The 16,787-nt window shown below is 41.5% G+C and overlaps 1 non-coding gene across 1 annotated transcript; it reads left to right on the top strand.

Moving 5' to 3' along the window:
• Positions 1-4,070: 4,070 nt before the first annotated feature.
• trnal-aag (transfer RNA leucine (anticodon AAG)) lies at positions 4,071-4,152 on the top strand. The gene has a single exon. It is a non-coding gene; the product is annotated as a tRNA-Leu (tRNA).
• Positions 4,153-16,787: the final 12,635 nt, after the last annotated feature.

The following is a 16,787-nucleotide window of genomic DNA, read 5'->3' as shown; positions in this document are numbered from 1 at the left end:
AGTTTTTGTTTCTTTAACGTAACCTTACTTTAGCCTGTAAAGTTCACATTATTTTCTGTAGCCGCAAATCCCCAATATTTCTGCTGTCTCCCGAGAAACACAAGCGTGGAGTCAAATCATATTAAATAACACAACACATCTATTAATTTAACACCCAGATGTGACAGAACACATGTAAGACTTACACACAGCTTTTAATATGCTATAGTGAATTTGCAAGTGTCCTGGGGAGGGAAGAGAACTGATATTAAGGAAATACATATTTAAAGGGGATGTAACTGAATAATTTTTTAGCATTATTTATTGTGTTTTGACTCTATACTTGTGTTTCTCAGGAGACAGCAGAAATATTGATGTTTACATTTATTTTCACATTCCCGGTGATATTGACTTAGGTACTCAACTATTTACTCGTAGTTTGACTCGTGTCAAAAGTTGAAAATCTCTGCAAACATCAAGATGGCTAAGGACGTGGAAAGAAACTCAATCACATTTAGAGAAGGTAATGTTTAGATCGGATTAATTCGAAGTGTGTCTCTGCGTGCCTTTGATCTACCAACGTTGTGTTTAACTGAAGGACACCCTGAGTGTGGCATAGAAACTAACACATGTCGTATTTTTTCTACATTCACAGATTTTTGGCTAAAGTAAAAACAAATCGTTGTCATTTTCTTGCCAGCTGGCAGTAATTCTTTTGCATTGATAAGAAAGATGAGCACTTTATCTTTCGCAATGTGTGGATTTCTTGAAAAATAAGCTGTGCCAAAAAGGAAATGAACACTTCTTTTAAACATAATGCAGAAGCATGTTGTCTATATCAATAAACGGTGCGAGAAGACAGGAAGAAAGGCACCGCTGGGATTTGAACCCAGGATTTCCTGTTTATTAGACAGGAGCTTTAACCAACTAAGCCACAACGAGGGCGAAGCAGTACCCTTTTACAGCCAATTGCACACACTGCTCTGTCACATCTTCGTTCGGTGTGCGGTGAGCCTTCTCGCTGAGCATGTTGAGAAAGGATGTGAAATGGCTTTTATCCGGCAATTTCATTACCAAGGAGCTCAATATGCTTTTGATGATCTACAGGGTGTCCAGTGCAACACAGGCGATGGACTGCTAGGATTTGGAGCCAGGATTTCCCGTTAGCTAGACAGGTACTTTAACCAATTAAGCCACGGCGCCGTCAGAATTCTCCTCTTTTACTGCCACTTGGACACACCGCTCTGAGACACCTGCGTTCAGTAAGCGCTGAGTCGGCTGGCTGAGCACGTTCCCTCCTTTACATTCAATAGGAGTCCCGACACGAAGAGAAATGGCTTTTATTGTGCACTTTTCATGTCCAATGCGCTTGACATCTCCCAAGGGCGACAGAGTTCATTTACGACACTTTTCCTTTCTTTCTTTCTTCTTTCTGTACTCTTTGATGAAACAAAACGAGAAATCATGTAAGGGAAAATGTCTTTTTTCATGGAGAAAACATGCACCAGGAAATGTTGTGTTTAGAAGAAGTGAGTTAACATGAAAAGTGACCTAATTTACCGGAGCAAATGCTCACCTAGCAAGATCTGCTTTACTACTAGAGAGAAGTAGAGTGAAAGACGTGATCATTTCACGCCGTTGTGGAACAAAACTCTTTTTTCTTGGAATTCTAAATCAATTAGAAATTCAGAGCGACACATAAAGGCTTTGTCTGCTTAAAAGTGATGATTTTTTAAAACTGATAAAAATGTAGAAAACACGTTTCTCACGTAGAAATTTAAGATGGGGGTGGGGTATTACTAGTAGCGGCGCTGAACTCACCATGGTGCAATTGAGTTACGTGACGGGCTAGTGGTTTAATGGATAACGCGTCTGATTTCGGTTTATAAGATTGTCGATTCGACTTCTACCGGGGTTGTGTGATTTAAATCAGGCTCCTCAGAAATATATGTCCGTTATGTAAATGAACCGCACCTGAAAGCAAACGTTGGGTCTGGGTTCCTTTCTTTCCTGCATGAAATAGCAAATCGTTACAAAAAAAACACCAACTAATGTCCAATAGTTAGTCATTTAAGTAAACATGAATATACTGTAAGGTCTTGGTACATGGGAGTGGATTTCAACCACAATTAAAAAAGGGCAAATTATAATTACAGGCTTCAGACACTTTTTCATACAAAAGTGACCAAACACTCCCTAACTTTCAGGTTTGCTTGAACCTGTAACAAAAAAGCGGTCTGAAACTTCCATTCTCTGATGTCACTTTCTCTAAAGTCAGACGTGATGTTTCGCAGACGTGCAGTGTGCCTTTTCTCTTGTCGTGTTCAAGATGAAACGCTGCATAAGCTCCTGACTGCGTGTTCTGTACTGTTCTGTTATTTCGTTCAGATTACCTATGTGGTGTACAGATAAAACTGAACAGCGTGGTGTAATTTCCGGGTTGGGCACCAGCAGCACCTGCAAACCCATCAGCTGACCTTGACGTGATTTGAACACGCAATCTTCTGAGCTGGAGTCAGACGCACTATCGTTGCGCCACGAAGTCACTCGCTATACATGCTTTTAATTCCCTCAAAGAGAAAAATCAGCGTCCCTGAAAAATATATATTTTTTTCATTCTCTCCTGTGTGGAGCGCCTCCGAGGGTCTCTTCTTCCCAGACCACAGATTATTCTTCCCGCCAGGCTCTCTCACAGAGACCAGACACACCGTCTCCACTAATGTGTTTACTACATCTATAGATCTGACCCCCTACAGCCCCGATATTCCTGGACAGGATATTTACCACCCTTTTATCATGAACTTCTCAACTTGACCTCTCCCAGGAGAAGCACAATTAACACAGAATCCTCTCTCCATTTAGTTGAGATCACCTTTGTGTCAGTGCAAATGTTTGTGAGCTGTCAATTAAATTTTAATATTGGTTGTACTGGTGTGCTGCTTGTCTGTGAAAAATTAATCTTCTGCTTCTTCATGCCGAATCATCTGCAAAGGTCGAGTTTATTCAATGTTTGCGCACAGCACTCCATCAGGAATATTTTGTCCTAGTTCAATAAGGACTTACTGCACGCATTCACAAACCTCACAAACCGATAAAACTGGTTTGCTGGTTAAAAGATTTGATTAAATGTGAAAAAAGGTCTGATTGTGAAAAGATCAAAATGTTAGTGAAAAAATCAGTAACATGAGGAAAAACAAACTGTGGGAGCCCCATGACTCCCCATGTCATGCTGTATTTCTCTCTCATTCTACTGGGAGTGGTGCCGTCGCTTCTGGATAAAGACTCTCAGTAGTCATTCCAGACAGGTCAGGTATGACTGTGCTTTGCCACAAGAACCTCAGAGATTGTAAGCTGGGTAGTTTCAGATCACTATTTTATTAAAGGTTCAAGCAAACCCGAATACCTTTGCAAGAGACATTTCAGAATCCCAGTCAAATCCAGTATGATTGCTGGATCCTTCGAATTCGACTGAACTATAGCACAGATCTGCAGTCCACCATTAGAATACTGTGGGTGTGTTGTATAAGCCATACCACCCAAAATAGTTCTAAAACAGGAGATGCATTCTCGTTTAGGAATGTGGTATAAAGTGAAATGGTCTGGGAAGAGTCCTACGTTTGAACAGTTCAAAATAGACGTAAAGGGGTATTTACGGACTCTTTCGAAATGTAAGAACAAGCTGTGCGGACCTTATCTTTATTTACCTTGTGTAATCGTTTTTCATAAAGTGTAATTGTATTATAGCATGTGCCCCTGATGATTTTCTTGATACGTTATATGTGCTTTTGTTTGTATTGTATGTAGTTTTGTTGTTCAAATAAAACGTAAAAGACACAACTTTCCAGATGCGGCTGCTGTAAAAATAAAATGACATCAAGGGTGCTGTACGCAGAGGTCTGAAACCTGCTCCACAGAAGATCTTTATCCAGAGGTGTTAAAGAAGTCGAGATCTCGCCATGAGAGGGGAAGCATCTCAGAAAAAGCAGGTGCAGTCGGTTCCACGGTCATAACGCCACTAAGTCGGGCGACAAGAGCAAAACCCACCCGGCTTCCTCCCGGCAAGTAATGAGACAAAGAGACAGCGCACAGCGGGTAGTGTGGCCGAGCGGTCTAAGGCGCTGGATTAAGGCTCCAGTCTCTTCGGGGGCGTGGGTTCAAATCCCACCGCTGCCAGGTGCTTCTGTCGAGACCCCCTTTCAGCTGACTTCAGACGAAAGGGAGGGAACTGCTTTTTGGCAGTCTCTCGAGAAACTAAGCAAAGTGTTTAAAGATACTTTCTCAGCTTGACATCAAGGCACAAAACAAAAACCTTCTTGCGTCCTCTCAACCCAAAAGCGCTTTGCCACTTTTTGCGTTATGCAGGGAACGACGTCTGCCCAGATCACTTTTGTGTCAATGCAAATCGTAGTGTGCCCTCCGTTTTAATGTTGGCTGTGCTGGCGTGCTGCTTCTGTCTGTGAAACTTGAATGTTCTGCTTCTTCACACCGAATCGTTGGCGGGGGTTGAGCTTGTTAAATCTTTGCGCATAGCGCTCCTTTGGAAGTACTTTGTCCAAGTTCAAAAGCGATCGTGGGATTTACTTCATGCGTTCAAAAAGCATGCCTCGCACGACAGATTTAAATGGGGAATGGAGCCTGCTTCTTGCTGTTTTTCCTGTGGTTGCAGTTACAAAGTTGATCGTGCTTTCACATTCTGTTAACAGTATTCACTGGCTGAGCTTTATCAGTTGGTTCGTAAAGGAATCTCTGCTTCGGTTCCAGAAAAGTCATCTGTAGTGTGTTTTTTTCTGTGCCCATGGCAGTCTTTTAAAGCTGGTAGTAATGGCGGCAAAGTTAATTTTTTATCCTCTTTAAAAGAATAAGGACGGGCTGGGGCGAGCTCCATTTACCACTCTTTCAGCTAACCGCGGAACTCGCGAACTGATTACACTGCAGAGCCACAGGTGCCTCGCTTTTCTCCATTCTCTGGGTTAGGGTGAAAAAAAAAACTTTGCTGGTATTAGCTGGCCTGCTCGGAGTACCTCTTCTTCACTGATAAGCAAGATTTGTGTTTCATCTTTCGCAAGCTGTATAGATTTCTTTCAAAACAAGTTGTTCCAGAAAGGAAACGAACACTTGCATTCACCTGAATTAAAAGGCATGGGATTTGCCCGTAAGGATAAATTCTGTACAGTAAGACAGGAAGAAAGGCACCGCTGGGAAACGGACCCAGGATCTCCTGTTTACTAGACAGGCGCTTTAGCCAACTAAGCCACAGTGCCGGCAAAGGGCTGTCCTTTGACAGCCACTTGGACACGTCTCAACTGCTCTGAGACATCTGCGTTCGGTGTGCACCGAGCCTGCTCGCCTTGCAAGTTGCCTCATTTACATGCGATAGCTCCAGCACTAAGAGAAAGGAAGAGAAATGGCTTTTATCTGGCACTTTTCATGTGAGAGGATCTCAATCTGCTTTCCGTGTACAAGAGGATGTCCAACTCATGTAGCTAAAGACGTAGACGACAGTGCTCCACTGAAATCTTGATCTCACAACCCTCGGCATGACTCCGCTGTGTTCTGCGTTAGACAAAGGGGGGAAAAGACTTCTTTCATCACACGTTTTGCACTGTTTACGGTGTTTGCAGTGCTCTTTCTTAAATGAAAACCAGGAATCGGCACCATATGAGGTGAGACTAGATAATATTGGAACAAGTAGCCTCGCCATTCCATGCGTGACGTGAGCAAAGTGTAATTCCTGTCTTTATAGTGTGCTTGTTAGAGACTTAGCTGGCACCCAGAGCGCTTTAAATCCGGGAGTCAGCAGCCCAAGACAAGAGAGCTTCCTTCGTCTATGTTTTTTGCGTGAAGGGGGGAAACCATGTGTGTGCTGAAAACGATCTTAGTATCGAAGTGCCGTCCCACATAACCGATCCGAACAATCTGCTTTACAGAGGAGCACTGCCGGAGCTTATCGTTGGCAAACTGAAGACCAGGCCGACCTCTTCTGTGACTCTTGAACACTGAATCTCAAGGTTGTGAATTCAAGCTCCACGCTGGCGGGAAATTCCATAGGTAATGATCACATTTTCTTCCATGCTAATCAAAAGAAATATTAAGAAACTTTTCCCGATACCAGTTTTTTACAAAAGTAAAGGCACACGGCACATGTGTGCCACATCACGTCCGAGTTTAGTGACAACTACCTCAGAGATTGTAAGCTGGGTAGTTTCAGATCAGATCACTTTTTTTATCAAAGGTTGAAGCAAACCCGTGTAGCGGCAATGCTTGTTAGGAAGACAGAATTAAGTATTGCGGTGCTTTCCCAAATGAGGCCTCAAATCTCTGTTCATCTCTGTGGTGCAGCCACAGAGAAACTATTCATGCAGGCTGATTTAAAGATATTTTCTTTTGATAAGGGACAGCTCCCAAAGGGGGATGCACTTAGCTAAGCCTGGCTATCATGATCAATGGTCATCCATTGGCGCCTATCTGTCTAGGGAGTGCCAGATGGACATCTGGACTGCATTCCTAAGTGTCAGGAGTAAGTGACTCATATCTCACCTTGATCAACCAATCAGGGACTGGTAGGGCCGAGTAACCCACGTGGGACTCTGATGCCCATGGAACTTTCAGCCAATGAACGAGCTGAAGTTCCTCCAGGTAAAAACAGGCAACACAGAGAGCCTGAGAGAATTCTGTGAACTTTTTCGGACAATTCAAAGGAGAATTCCAGGGCAGGACAGCCCAGGAGCAGAAGGCTCCCAAGGGAAAGGCATTCTCGCAGCGCGCCTCCTGACCATCCTGAGACTCAGCCCGGACAACCACGGAACGGCCAGTGTGTCCGAGTGCCAGAACTTTCCTTTGTTCTAAGAGTCTAGAGCGGAGGTTGCCAGAGAGTAACCAGAGGATCCACCCGAGGTTAGCATCAGCAGCAAGCCTCGTGAACAGGTCGGAACTGTGGACAGCTGAATCACTATTCAGAACTAGCGCTTCATCAGGAACGAACCGGTCCTCTTCCTGACTTGCTGGGACCCACAGTAATCTTTTCTCCTGTGCACAAACTTTGCTAGTTAAAGCCAACACTAACTAGCCGGTCAATGAGCGTCAGCAGCGCACCGTCGCAAGCCGCACAGCACAGCCTGGCACGGAGCCAGAGAGCCCTCAGGAGATCTGAATCCCCAGAGATTGGATGAGTATTCAACTTCAATGCATTACAGCTCGAGAATTCAATTGTTATCCCAACCAATTGATATCGATTTAATTCCTAAGAGTTATGTACTTGTTTTGAGTATCCAATGTAGATGTTATAACCAAGTTCATTTACGAAACGTTCTAAATGAATGATATACTGAACGTATGTCCTCTTGATATATGTAACTCTTCGTAACTCATTGAATATATACCTTTTGGATTCTGATAACCCTCTCGATAAGATCTGTTAGGGTTTACATGCATATTCTATGTATTAATAAATGTATCCTCCTGTATTAGTACCTGTGTGTGTGCGTTGTTTGAGTTATATCGCATGGTTGGATTCTAAAGCCATTAAAAGAATCATTTTGTGATTTACTGCTACAATTAATAATTGTCCCAGTAAATGCCCAAACCCTACAGAACTGGTGCCTTCAGAGAGCACACTACACCCGAATACTTTTGCAAGAGACATTTCAGAATCCCAGTCAAATCCAGTACGATTGCTGGATCCTTCGAATTCGACTGAACTATAGCACAGATCTGCAGTCCACCATTAGAATACTGTGGGTGTGTTGTATAAGCCATATCGCCCAAAATAGTTCTAAAACAGGAGATGTATCCTCGTTTAGGAATGTGGTATAAAGTGAAATGGTCTGGGAAGAGTCCTACGTTTGAACAGTTCAAAATAGACGTAAAGGAGTATTTACGGACTCTTTTGAAATGTAAGAACAAGCTGTGCGTACCTTATCTTTATTTACCTTGTGTAATCGTTTTTCATAAAGTGTAATTGTATTATAGCATGTGCCCCTGACGATTTTCTTAATATGTTATATGTGTTCTTGTTTGTATTGAATTTAATTTTGTTGTTCAAATAAAAATTAAAAAACATAACTTTTCAGATGTGGCTGCTGTAAAAATAAAATGGCATCAAAGGTGCTGTACGCAGAGGTCTGAAGCCTGCTCCACAGAAGAACTTTATCCAGAAGTGTTAAAGAAGTCAAGATCTCCCCATGAGAGGGGAAGCATCTCAGAAAAAAGCAGGTGCAGTCGTTTCCACGGTCATAATGCCACTAAGTCGGGTGACAAGAGCAAAAGCCACCCGGCTTTCTCCGAGCAAGTAATGAGACAAAGAGGCCTACTATGACAGGTAGCATGGCTGAGTGGTCTAAGACACTGGGTCAAGGCGTAAGTCTGTTTTGGGGTGTGAGTTCAAATCCCACTGCTGCTAGCTGCTTTTGTTGGGACTCCTCTTCATCTGACTTCAAATGAAAGAGAAGGAATTGCTTTTTGACAATCTTAGGGCAATGGATGTTAAGTTTCTGCAGCTGAAAACACAGGCAAAACTGCTCCATGTGAGTCTTGAACTCACAAGCTCGGCATTACTCCGCCGTGTACTGCTGTATAAGTACCGCGCTTACTGGAAGGTTGCAGAACCTTGGAGAGAACTGTGCTGGAAATCGAAATTACAGATTTCATTATCTGCACATTTAATAACTAGGAGAGATAACTCCTTCGGGTTCTAAAGCTCAGAAGTGCACTTTAAGAAGTCTTTGCTTTTGTGAGATGGATCTCCGAGGTGCACCTTTTTTCTTATTACTAAAGATACCTCTACATTGTGAATTATTTGAAGACCTAGAAAAAGGAACGTGGCATTAGTTGAAATAAGCACCGAATGGTTAGAATTCAACCTACATACTTGCACAGGTCACTCGGCCACGGACAAGAATGATCAGCTACCACCACTATTATTATTGTTATTATTATTCAACCAGTTGGGGAACAACACAGTCGAACAATCCCACTGTTCTTATTGCAAGAAAAATAACATGAGACCACTGTAAGAGGAAGAGTGTTGTAATTCTTTGAACAATGGATGTCTATTTTTCACTCTTATGGGCAACCCTGTGGTATTTCTTTTTCTCTTCGGTGTTGTGCACAGGCAAGTTCTGCAGCGATATTTGCCGCAGACATTTCTCCGCAGCTCCGTATTAAATCCGTTCTCAACTGCAATGGACAGAAGATTGTCACTTCTCTACTACAGCAGCATCAGTAAAAGACCCTCTGAAAACAGTAAAGCACTAAAGCACTGCAAAACTGAATTCGGAAGAAACATATTAGGGATTTTGAGTGATGTCCGCATACAAGCAGTCCAGTACAGACACTGAAGTCTTTGAATATCGATTCTCTATTTTGCGCTGCCTTTTCCTTGGAGTAAAACTATTCAACTGGAAGAATGTTTATCACAGGTTTAAAACTTGCCGTTGCTATTTGGAGAAATCCACAACCTCGTGTTTTCACATGCTTTAAAAGTACACCCATACACACAGAAAAAAATAACGACACTGCTAATGATTTTTACAGAGCCAAATCACAGTTGACCTTTCTGAGCCAATTGATAAAGCCGACCCAGTGAGTAGTATAGCAGAACATCAAAGAGCGTTCAACTTTCTAACTACCGCAACCACAGGAACAACAGCAAGAAGCGAATCAATTTCCCATTAAATGGTGTTGTTGTTTGAGGTATGCGTTGTAAACACATGCACTAAATCCCAATCTCTTCTAAATTTGGACAAAGTATTTCTGATGGAGCACTGTGCGCAAAGATTAAATAAACTGTACTCCTACCGACAATTGAGCGTGAAAAAGCAGAGCGTTCAAGTTTCACTGACAAAAACGCTACCACAGAAAAGCCACACAAAAGCACTATTAAATGGAATTGACGGCACACTACGATTCGCACGGACTCAAAAGTTGTTCCCTGCATAATGAGCAATCCAATGAGCATTTCTGTTGAGAAGAAAACTAAAGCTTTTTTCTGCCTTGACATTAAGCTTACAAAGACAATCGTGAAAAACCTAGCTCAGTGAGCAAGGCTTTAACACAGAAAGACCTGGTAGTGGTAGGATTCAAACCCACACCTCTGAAGAGACTGGAGCCTAAAACGCACCACTCAGCCACACTACCATTGATGAGACCCTCCATCCTCACATTACTTGGTCGGAGAACGCCGGGTGGCTTCAGCTCTTCTTGTCCGACGTGTGGAAACGACTGTACCATCGTTTTCTGAGATGCTTCCTGTCACTTGGTGAAATCTCTACTTCTTTGGCAGCTCTGAATATAGTTCTTCTTTGGAGCAGGCTTCAGACCTTTTATTTAATGTATAAAGGAGGGCACATTCCGAAATGTGTAATTCCTGTTTTAGAAATGCTCTGCTCTGACACATGTCAGTGTGGGGAGTGGGCAGGTAGAGAGCTTTTACAAATGCTCATGATGTTTCTCACTTGGTGTTACCTGCGGTATTATCTCTCTCTGAGCCTTTGGAAAGAAAAGAGTGGCTCCAGTGTGAGGTAACTTTTTGAACAGCCGGTCTCCTTGTCTTACAAAACAAGAAAAAAAAATCAACTGGGAAACTGCCTAGTGGACATTTTGTCGTCTTCTTCTGACCTGTATTTGATGCGATTCTCTGAAAACGTGGCACATTATATCTGTGCTACCTGAATGGAGGGTGACTGTACTCATAAGGATCATAGATTCGATGACAAGCATCTAAAAATGAGCATGAGAAAATGACATCATGCTATACGGTTGAATGGCACAAGTTCTCCTGTTCCCTCCACAGAAAATGTGTGTTTTAAAGGAAGTGTCATGTTATTTTTTTGCCAGACAATGCCATGCCATAAGAACAGCGTGGTTGTTTAAATTAATTGGTCTGAAATTGGTTTAAACTGCAGGGAAATAACAACAAAAAAAGAAGTGCTTCTTAACACAGAGATAGTTGGAGATATTTGGCAGCAGTGGGATTCCAACTCACACCCCCAAAGAGACTGGAGCTTTAATCCACCTCTTTAGAGCGCTCGGCTGCATTAGCCTCGACTGCCTCATACCTCACACTGGCTCACAGAAAACTAGGTGACTTGTAAAGGCTGGTAGGAGACGAAAGGAATAAATGCTTCTTTTTTGGACAAAGTCTTTATCTACTAAAAGAAGAAAAGAAATATTTGATTATTATTTTTTCACCAGTTGTTTTGATCAAATTATTGTAATGCAGTGCCATATTAAGGTATAATATGTACATGAACGTCATGTCTGAGTCGGTGATGGCAGCTGACTATCGTTGGAGGACAGTTTATTATGAGAGAGTAAGCCGGCATAATGAGGGAGAAGAGATTGGCCTCTGTGATGCAGTGTCCAGTGACACTAACTATCTGTCCTACTGTTCTCTGCTAACATAGAGGGTGAATGTTTATTTAGGTGAATGTAAGGTTTCTTTCTTGTAAAATATTTTCGAGCGCATTTTGTTGCTGAAAATTAATCTTGTGCGTTTGAATGAATTCCGATATTGTCACCTAATTCTATACACTGTTTCATCAGAGTAGAACATCAGTCAAAAATGTTGAGAAGGTGCTCCTGTTTTCACCATTATAAGAACTGTGATGCACCAGTAATATTTACTCTTATAAAAGTATTGTAATTGTAGTGTTCTATTACAGTCTTGAGTGACACAAACATTCTCTTTTACTGCACCTCTACAACACTTCTCCAGAGGCCAGTTCAGCAAAAAAGGATCCTCAACAAACACTGCAATCGCTTGATAAAAGCCATTTCTCTTAGTGTTGGTGCAACTATTGTATATAAAGGAGGTGACTTGACAATGAAAGGTGTGATCATCTTAACGAGAGTATTCATGAAGGTGTGCGTCGGAAAGCTCTCCACTGGCAATTGACTGGGCTTGTGAAGAAACCAATCTCGCTCAACAACCATACACATGAAGCTGAATCCGTGAGCTGATTGACACAAAACAATGTCACTTCACATTATCCGCAAAGCTGTTTTGCTTGTCTGACCACCTCTTCCCACATTACAGTGAGCACATATCTTTCAGTTTCTTCTCTTGTTTTTTTCTTACTATTTTACTGTCCCTTTCCCCCATGTGGAGATGTATCCACAGCCAAAAAACCCTGTTTCACCCTACGTTTGTGGAAATTTTACAATCTGTGTAGGAGCCTGGCTTACAGAGGTCAAGTGGTGCAATTGGTCAGTGTGTGGTACATATACAGTTGTGCACAGTGGAGTTATACTGAGGTTGTGTGTTCAAGCCTCCCCTGTAGCCATTAAGTCTTTTGAACGTTTTCCACCCATAAAAAGTTCATTTGCCGTAGCAGTTTCACTGTGACTTTGCAGGTAAAATATTCTTAATGAGAATAATGTTTCGTATGCAATAAATAACCACACCAGAAAATATTGGAGATCAATGGCTTGTCGTACTTATCGCAGCAGGCACTCAGACACAGATATGTCCTGTCAGTAAAGAAAATTCATGAAGAATTCAATGTCAAGAGGAATGACATCATTGCAAAGGCAATATTTTCTGATGATTATTTCGGTTAATAATGATTCGTGTGGGAATTACTACTGTCATTACTACTAATTGTGATAAAAACAGAGCACTCACAGCTCTCTGGATGTTGGTCTGGACTCTAGAAAGTGTTTCTATTCGCAAGCGGCTCTGGACCTCAACACCTGTTGATGGGTCACTTCTGTCAGACACACCAGTGGAGCCCAAGCCCACCTACACACACATTCACACACACTGACAGATATACACCTACACACTCACACACATTTATACTCACAGACACTACACACACTCACAGACACAACACACATTTATACACACAATCAGACACTCACACACTCAAAGATATACACTCACAAACATTCACAGACACACACGTAGACACTATATACACACATAGACACCGCATACACTCTTAGGTATAGATACACTACAACTAACACTAATGCAGATACTGCTAATATTGCAACAGTAACACTATCACCAAAACATACACTATCATGGTTACTAACACTGACACAAACTACTACTAGACTAATAATACTTATAATAACAGTAATACTGTCATGAAAACTAACATGATGACTACTCTGACTCTAACAGTATAATTATCACTAATATTAACATGAATACTAGCATTAATACTAAAACTATCAGTAACACTATCATCATTAATACTCAAATAGACACTACACACACTGACAGACATACCCACACATACACTTACAAATAAACAACTACACACTGACAGACACCACACACTCACAGACACACACCAACACACATATTCACAGGCATGCATTTACAGAAACAAAGAGACACTACGCATACTCACAGACACACATTTATAGAAACCACACACTCAGAGACCCCACACATTCACACCCTAACAGACACAACAAGCTCACAGACACACATCTACACACTCACAGACACACACCCACAAACAGACAGATATCACACACTTAACAGACACATGCACAGACACCACATACACACGTATCTACAGATACACAATAACTAACACTAAAACAAATACTCCTCATATTACAACAGAAACACTATCACTAAGACATACACTATCATTATCACTAACACTGACACAAACTACAAATAATAACAGTAATGCTATCATTAAAACTAACACTACTACTACTGTTAATACTCTAACAGTAACACTATAATTATAATTAATATTAACATGAATTCGAACATTAAAACTAAAACTATCAGTAGCGCTATCATCATTAATACTCACATGAACACTAGCATTAAAACTACCAGTTGTACTCTCATTAATATTAACATGAATACACTAGTATTAGTATTAGTTGCTACCCATGACGTCACATCACTCTTTGTGACGAACGCGAGACACCTAGACGCGCACAGTGACCTGACGTCTGTTGCTGTGGTTACCATACTTGGTATGCATGTAAACTGTTACTTACATACATTTATCAACTTGGAAAATAATTTTCTAGCTCTAGGATACAGTTACCTAAATAATAATATGAATAATCATTGTTTAATTTCAGATTGAACATTATTAACATTAAACGAACTATGGTAATTGATCGATACAATCTTTATTGACTGTTTTCTAGATATTTAAAACAGGGTCAAGAACGGGAAAAGAATCAGTAGTCACCAATCGGTGAATTTAATCGATTATTCTACAGTTCTTCAGGTGAATTAATTGTTTGTCGACAGATAAGTGATCAATAACTCTCCTCCGTGCGCTCCGCGCTCCTCCCGCGGTCTCGTTCTCTGATCCCAGCGCTCTGGCTGGTGTCTGTGACGTCACAGCGCTCTTTCTGACAGAGCAGAGCGCGTCTCCGCTGGACGAGACTCCTGTCCGGAGCCCGGGGGGCTTTTCTTACAGATATAACATCTCCAAAAAGAACACACCGGGCTGTGAAGAGAAGCGATTTATAACAGCTGGAGAAGGAGAGCGACAAACCGAGGAATGAAAATCATTAAACAGGAAAAAAAAATAGTTTACTTCGCAGATTAATGTGTTACAAAGCATACCCGTGTGGAGCAGTAGAGAACGAGCACAAGTCCCTGTAATAAGCGCTTTTAAATGTTTTAAACGAATCATCAGAGTATAGGAGCCAGGAGGAACAGACTCCTGATCCTGGAGGTTAAAATGTGTATCCTGGCTTTATTTCCAGCCAGCTCTCAGTTTCATAGGTAGTCTGATGATTGAAATTAACTGTATAACTGTTACAAGACTTCATTTAATTGTAAATTTATAAGACTGTCTGCGAGAGATGTGTGGGAGACGCTGAATCCCAGGGCTGGTGTGGAATCACACACAGACAGGTCTTCTTCTGTGTGATCTGAGTACCACTGCTCAGAGCTACAGACTGGTCAACTAGTCACTATTGGAGACACAACCATCAGACCATTGGCTACTAATACTCAATATACTGATCAGAGTGTCACTACTGGTGTTAATTACATAAATACTAAGATAATTCCACACTCACGTGTGTTATAAAACATTTATAGAACATGTCTGGAGGCTGATATACAGTAAAGAAAGTAATACTAAAGGGTTGGAAGTCCTGGAAAGGGTTAATAGAAGCTTCTTGCTTCTGCCCTGGAACAGAGCCCACAGCTGCCAGATCAGTGACCCCTGAGCCCAGTTCACAGAGAGGAGAACCAGGAGCTCTTCTCTGTCTCTAAGCGGCTGTGAGGAAGGAGAAAAGGGGGAGATGTGACCCGAGTCCAGGCTGTTCTGTCTGATATTATTCATGTAGCAGCACTGATTGTCTGAAAATCTTCTGGTTCTGGACTGTCAGGATGGAGACCAGTATGGAGCTAAGTGTCAGTCTGAGTGTGAGTCTAAGCTGTGAATCTGACTGAGAAGAGAATAATGATTTTTTATTCTGCCTCTGAGAATTCTTCTTCTTTGCCAAGTGGTGTTACATCCCCTTCAGATACTCTGCACAGACTGCCAGAGTGAGAGAAGAGGAGAGAGAGATGGACAGATAAGAGCACACACAGCGAGAGAGACATACTTCTTGATTTACTTTGAAGCAAGTGTTCATTTCTTTTCTGGAACAAGTTGTTTCTGAACTTCAAGAAATTCATACAACTTCTGAAAGATAAAATACAAATCTTGCTTATCAGGACAGAAGAAATACTGCAAGAAAAAGCAGGTAATTTTTCTCCTTTTAATGAAAAGTGGAGCAAAACAACGGCAGTGCATCTCCGTCGGCTTGATTTAGTTTAATACAAGTATTCACTTCCTTTTTTGGAAATTACAGCCTGCGAAAGATGAAATAAAGTTCTTGGTTATTCTTGGTCAGTGCCGAAGAAATACTGCCGGCTGGCAGGAAAATGTCAGCATTTTATTTTCTTTAACTACAAACGTGTGAATATTGAAAAGCAACGGGAGTGTGTCTCTGTATAGCTATTAAACAAAAGGCTGGTGGTTCAAGCCCACTCAGGGACGCGCTTCGGATTGTTTCAATGTGAACATAATCTCCGCTAAAAACCCTCTTGAACTTTGCAGGAAATGAGCGTGTTTTAAACCATTTTCACGTGTGGAATTTTATCTTCAGCTGGCTGTAGGGAGAATGCCTTATACACCCGTTGTGTATCCTTAGCAAAAATATTTTAAAATTATAACACAGAGTTGTTGGGGAACTTGACAATCCTTGACAATCATTATTAAATGAGCATTGTACAAATGTACATTGATATTTTTGTTGTATGTACCTTAATTTTAAAATATATAAACATAATTGTGCTGATATGGATGTTCATTTGAAGGATTTGAGGAATCTATAAAGGATCTCAGAACAACCAAAGAAACATTTGGGCATCTGCGTATTTGTAAAGATTAAAGAGCGCCGTAAGTGTGAAGTTTGCACACACGAGAGAAGAAATCAGTTTCAATGCACTTCATTAAACTGATGGTTTGCTTATCAATCGTGCATAAAATGTGTATAGCAGAGGATGGCTCTGATCCATCGACCTCTGGGTTATAGGCTTAGCACGCTTCCGCTGTGCCACTCAGCTATGTTTAAGGCAACTGCTTATGCACCTGAGAAGAAAAGTTTCAACGGTAAACGCAGACGTCACTGAGCACTTGGTCTTTTGTAGTACAAATCATCACAGGCTGCTCTACAAGCTCTACAAGCTGCTCTTCAAGGGCGTGTCTTCAAGATTCCTTGTACAACTTTACTTGCCCGCTGAGTAGAGGTTAAAGCAACGGCAGCAGAAGTAGCAGTAATAGCAACAACGTGGTTAGAGTGTCACAATACAC

This window comes from Atractosteus spatula, assembly GCF_055471065.1.
Source record: "Atractosteus spatula isolate fAtrSpa1 chromosome 10 unlocalized genomic scaffold, fAtrSpa1.hap1 SUPER_10_unloc_3, whole genome shotgun sequence".
In the NCBI taxonomy this organism is placed as follows: Eukaryota; Metazoa; Chordata; class Actinopteri; order Semionotiformes; family Lepisosteidae; genus Atractosteus; species Atractosteus spatula.
Note: the sequence above shows the minus strand (reverse complement) of the source record. Positions and strands in the feature narration are given on the sequence as shown.